Below are 6,000 nucleotides of genomic sequence, written 5' to 3' on the forward strand. Positions count from 1 at the left end.
TGTGCACTCAGGCTTCACGTTTGGCAGAGGAAGTGTGTACCACAGTCTCACGAGGTCTCTGCTCATTCAGATCCTACTCCTGCGCCACCATGTCAAGGGTGTTATTCAGAGGTCACCCAAACAGTCTGGGTTTTGACTGATCTATTTGGTGGCCATGTGAAGGCAACATTCTTCAGGGCTTGGGGGCAGTTAGCCAGGCTGAGGCCAATACATACCACATCCCAGTAGGCAGATGCCTGAAGGAGGACTGCATAATAATTCCTTGGTGGAAATATCAGAAGTCCTTGTGCCCCACCATTCTGGCTCCATTTTGGCATCTCACTTCTCTATAGACTGTAAAATACTCTAAAGTCTGGAAGCTCATGCTTCTCTCCAGGCAAGGCAGAAACTGAGATACAGCTTCATGACCCTTAGCACTTCAAAAATGTTGAAATACACCTCTACCCCGATATAACGCGACCCGATATAAGGCAGGTCCACATACAAGGTGGTAAAGCTTAGAGCAGCGTGTTAAGGGTGCCAGGCCAGGCTGGGGTGCCAAGGGGCAGAGGGTCTTGGGGGCAGTCAGGGGTTCACCCCCCCAGGGTCTGGGGGGCAGGAGCCGCGAGAGGGCACTTTTGGGGGCCCCACAGTCCCAGAGTGGGCTGGGGGATTAACATAACGTGGTCTCACCTACAATGCGGTGAGATTTTTTGTCTCCCAAGGACTGTGTTATATCGGGGTAGAGATATAGTTTTGAAGTTACTGGTTTTTGGACCTCAATTAAGGTCTCTCTCCCCCATAAATGTGCACACAGCTCCCCATTGACGTAACCGGGGAATAGGTTTATAACAAACAGATCAGTGTGTGTCACAATATTTATTTACTATGTTCTCTGTATCTATATTCCACATAATGGACATCATGTCTGGCCAAAAGTGTACAACCTTGTGTGAGAAACAATTCTGGCCCCAGTCACTAAGCAATGGAAGAGAAGGGTATGGAAGGCAGCATTAAAGAGAGAGAAAAGAAACCAAGTATTCATAAGGAAGTGGGGGTGGAGAAAGGACACTAAGGCCCCATTTGACCACAAAGCCATCCTGAGCATGGAAAGGAGGGTCTGATTCTATGCAGAGCTCAGAAGAGTGGGTCTAAAATCACCCCAGCAACACTGGAGAACCTGAGGTGCTCAAGAGAATAATATTGCAACATAGAAAAAAGACCCAGGGAGAGAGAAGAGAAAATAACAATTGAAAAGAAGAAGAGAGGAACAGTTAGACCATAGCCTATACAGGAACAATTATGTTATTATTTCACATACATTATGGATAAAGCAGAGGTGGGTTTGCTCAAAACAGGCTTTTCTAAATTTTCTAATTTAAAAGGTGTACTGGGCCAAATTCATCCTGATGTAACTCCCCTGATTCCCAAACCTGATTTTCCACTACCTGGCAACTAAGTCTGGTTAACATTTCCCTTCCCCTCCCAGCCCAAAAAGGAAAGATGGCCTCTTCCCTTCTACCCCACCCCCACTCCCAATGAAAAAGTCTAAAATTTTCCACAAAAACCTTTTAGAAGTTTTATTTTTTGACAAAACTGGAAAATAACCCCCAAAACCCCTACATTTTTCATCATTTTTCCTTTACTCCTGCTCCACATACATATGCTCTCTCCTCCTTCCCTTCCCTCTTCAGAGGCAAAGTGGAACAAAATTCCAAAAGTTTGTGAAAAATTTTGCATTGTTTATTTATGAAATCTGGGGGGGAGGGGAGAGGACTTCAATATTTTTCATTAAAGCATGTTTTCCATTTTGGGGCCAGCACAACTTTTAACCTTGCTTAGTCACCGACAGCTGGGAAAACTGGATACAAAACTACCATTCTAACAAACTTTTCCACCAATGCAGAGTGATCATCAGGTGCCAGGCAACAGAGAATCAGGTCCATTAAGTTGAGAGCCACAAATCATGAATTCAGTTGTTACACTAGCTATTAATTTTGTCCATTTGTATTGACACTACCACATAAAACAAAAAATAACATACAGCTGGCGGAAATCAAGCATACAACATCTTGAAATTATTATGTGCACTTAAAGACGTTAAATTATTTCACCATTAGTCGGCCAGAACAGAAACTTAAGAATTAAGATGTTGTATAGACGATGGTTGAATTTATCATGTCAAATCCTTTCAGGAAAAAGGGTGACACAAATTAATAGGGGATATATTTAAATCCATGGAACAAAATTTTCTAAGTCTTTCACAACACTGAGCAATATTTTATTAAAATTAATTAATAAGTGCATCCTGGGTACTTAATATGCTTTATGTAGGATTTCAATGCCTTATGCATCCATTGCAAGATCTTCTGTATGCATCAACAGGCTGCTAAGGAAATGTAAATCAGAAGGAAAATGAAATGCCAAATATATTATGTATGTTAAGAGTCATCCTCCTCGGGCTTTAATTTGAGAGACATTCAAACTAAGATTGAAAATAGCACTGTAGAGAAAAATTTAGGCTTTGAAATAGCTGAAAACTAGAAATGGACCAGTACCACAACCTTGCATCCCAACCCCCACCCCCAAAGTTTGAAGGTGCTTCAAATCCAGATCGATATTCTACCATTGGAGTCCTTCTCTACTTGAGTATGCAAATCTTGATCAGAAAAGTTAAAACCAGGAGTACGGACAAGATATGCAATACTTAGTTTATAGGTTCATATGGCTTATGATTCTTGTAAAACTGATTCTGATCTGTTTTACTGACTTATACCCAGGCTGGGATTCTCAATGGTGAGTTAGGCAATCAATTCACACCGGGTACCCAATTAAAACTAAGAGGAAATTTTTTAGACAAAAACTTTTTTTTTTTTTTTGGTGAAAAATGCTAAATTGGCAAGAAAATGTTTTGCAAATTAGTGTTGATTTCACTGTATTGTTCATTTCAAACAAAACAATTCCCCCCCAAAATTAAGTTTCATTTCAACCTTTTCTAAACATATTTTGATTTTTCAGTTTGAAAAAAAAAACTTGTTTCAAAATTTCCTTTAGGTTTATTTAAAAATGGCCCAAATCAAAAACTACAAATGTGTAGATTTTGTCAAAAGGAAGTGTTTTCTTCACCCCCAAAACAAGGTTTTTTTCCCAAAATTGCCAGCTAACTGAAAAAAATCCATTTGCACAGCTCTGCATCTCACTCCCTTTCTTTGAAAACTGCAGACTTAGTCTATTTAGATCAGCTCCTTAGAACAAGAACCGTCTCTTAAGAGTATGCACACCATCTGGCACAAAAGGCTCAATTTCAGGGGTTCCCAAACTTTTTGCAGGCAAGACCCCATTTTAATGAATTATTTCCTCTCGGGACCCCAGACAGCATGGAGGATGGCTTTTCTAGGAGCAGAATGGTGTCCTCTGCATAGCATGACCTTGGATATACAGTACATGTGATGTCATGCTGTACGGCAGATTCCTTTTGTAGAGTAAAATGGCATCCTCTTTGCATCATGACCTTGCACGCACCATACATGTGAGGTCACACTGTGTGACGCCAAATGGCACCCTCTGCACACTAGAGATGACCATAACCCCATCTGCTGATGGTGCAACCCCATTTGGGGTGGCAATTCAGAGCTTGAGAACCATTGCTCTATCGCAGTGTTTTTCAACCTTTTCTCATTTGCTGATCCCTAGAAAATTTCAAAATCAGGTGCAGACCTCTTTGGAAATCTTAGACATAGTCCAGGTCCGCGGACCACAGATTGAAAACAAATGCTCTATTGTCATAGTAATAGAAAAAAAAACCCCACACATTCCATCTTAAACAAAACCAAAAACGGACAAAATCTGGAAAGAAAGCCCATTGATGCAGACCAAAGAAATGCAAATAACTTTGGTTTGGCAGCCTATATTTGGAAAGCTTACCGAACTCTCACTTCTGGGGTTTTTAAGGTTGGGACAGGAGTATTTTTTTTTTTTAAAGTTTTATAATTACCACCAGGCGATGGCACTTTCAAGTGTTTTCTCAAACTTTTTCCACTATTTCCCTTTGTACTGTCATTAAACTTCCATCATCCAGGGAAAAAAAATCAGAGATTTTCTCCTCTTTTACACTTAAGCTACTTAACTTCTATACTTAAATACTTCAAAGTGTAATGTGCAGCTTTAGCGATGTGCCTCATCACAGACCAAGTCTTCGAATACTAACCATTTGTTGATTTTAAGACCCAAATCCAGTTGGTGCTGGGTATGGAAGACTTTGCTTCCTCCTTCAGTGCATCTCAGATAGCACCATTTAGAGCTGGACCAGGAATAAAAGGGAATATTTCTAGATCATGAATTCTTGTTACTTACAGCCCTAAAAAACCTAACAACCCTTCTGTCCCACACCCCCAAAAAAAGTTTTACAAAGCCATATTAATCCTAAACACGTTGATAGACCAGCTGAGTGAACTAGAAGTGAAGGTATGAATCCTCGTGTTATTTGTGTGTGAATTCTCCCCAGCCAGACAGAATGATGGGAGGGATATAAAATGAAATGAGTACTGCATTTTTATATTGTAGTGATTTTAGTGCTGTAAACTTTAGTGGATGTGCCTTCGTTTCCACTTCTCTCCAACAATAAGAGACAAGTAATGCTTTGTAAGGTTTTGATAAAAACCTCATTCTGCATGAATGCTGAACGGCTACCTTCTTTTCCATCCTGCGTGCCTCTCCTCTACTCCCCATTTATGGAAAAGATAAAACAGTCACACAAATAGTATTTAGAAAGCCTTAAAAAGTTTATGAAAAAACTCTGGAATTTGTGTGAAGTTTTCAAATACCTCTGGGCTGTCCATCTCCAATCCGGTGATTATTGGGGAGGAAGGGAGAGAATCGGTCTGGAATTTCTGATGCTGCTCCCTCTGTTTTTTGGGGTCCAAATCATAATTTGCATCTGTAGTTATCTGCACCCACAAAAAGAGGTTTCATTTAGGCCATGCTGAAAATTTAGCCCTTTCTGAACTAAATTTAGTTTCTTTAGTTCGGCAATTTCCTGTTTTTAAAAGAGAGATTACTCAAGAGGCCTCATAAAAATATTTAGTTCCTTATTTCAGCCTCTCCTCAATTTATTCCTCCCTCCAACCCCCGGGTTCCCCCTTCAATTCCTTCTCTCATTAAAATTCACTGCAAGAGTGGTTGTTGGTTTATCAAAACTCCACATTTTAGTTTGTCAATAAGTATTTCTGTTTCAGGGGACTAAAGTAACATGAGTTTAATAATCTATCTTCCGTCAAGATGTTGTGGTGCCCAAGAAAACTGCAAAAACAAACACAAAATGCTATATAGCAACTTCACCCTGAATCCTTAAGGATACTTTACAAATCACATACCATTGAAAAGAGGTGACAAAAGATGGGTTTGTTACTATAGGTTTAGAAAGAAATTGGATTTCCAGCCTCAGCAAAGATCAAATCTGCATGCTATCAGTGCAGATAAAAAAAGCTCACACTTTGTAAAAGGCTCCATGAGCAACCCACAAAGTGAGCAGCTAGGATCAGAGTGACAAGACATCTAAGACACAGGCTCAGCCTGCATTAAAGAGCTTTGCAGAAATAATGTCAGAAAAATCAACTTAGTGCAGTATCAGAAGCCAGTGAGAATGCTGATAAAAGCAGAACAGAGTCCAGTAAACACGCTTGGTGGGACCCTAAAGAAGGGCAATTAAACTAAGGGGTGTCGCCCTGAGCGGCAAGGCAGGCACTGCTTTCCTGCAGAACACAGACATGTCAACAATTGCGACTGTTCATTCTGCCCAAAAAAACAGCCCTGGTGAGCTGGAGTACAGCAGGAAGGAACAGCATCTGAGTCAGATAGCGTCACCTACACAAAACCACATGATGTTCTCCAATGACAACAGAGCGTAACCGACCTAAGAACCTGGAAAAAAGTCATTGACAGGTGACAAAGGTCAACTGGCTGCAGAACAGCTCTCACCCTGCCTCTGAGAGCTCCCCAGAGATAAGACAATGTGAAACTCAG

Source organism: Chelonoidis abingdonii, chromosome 8 (genome assembly GCF_003597395.2).
Source record: "Chelonoidis abingdonii isolate Lonesome George chromosome 8, CheloAbing_2.0, whole genome shotgun sequence".
Lineage (NCBI taxonomy): Eukaryota > Metazoa > Chordata > Testudines > Testudinidae > Chelonoidis > Chelonoidis abingdonii.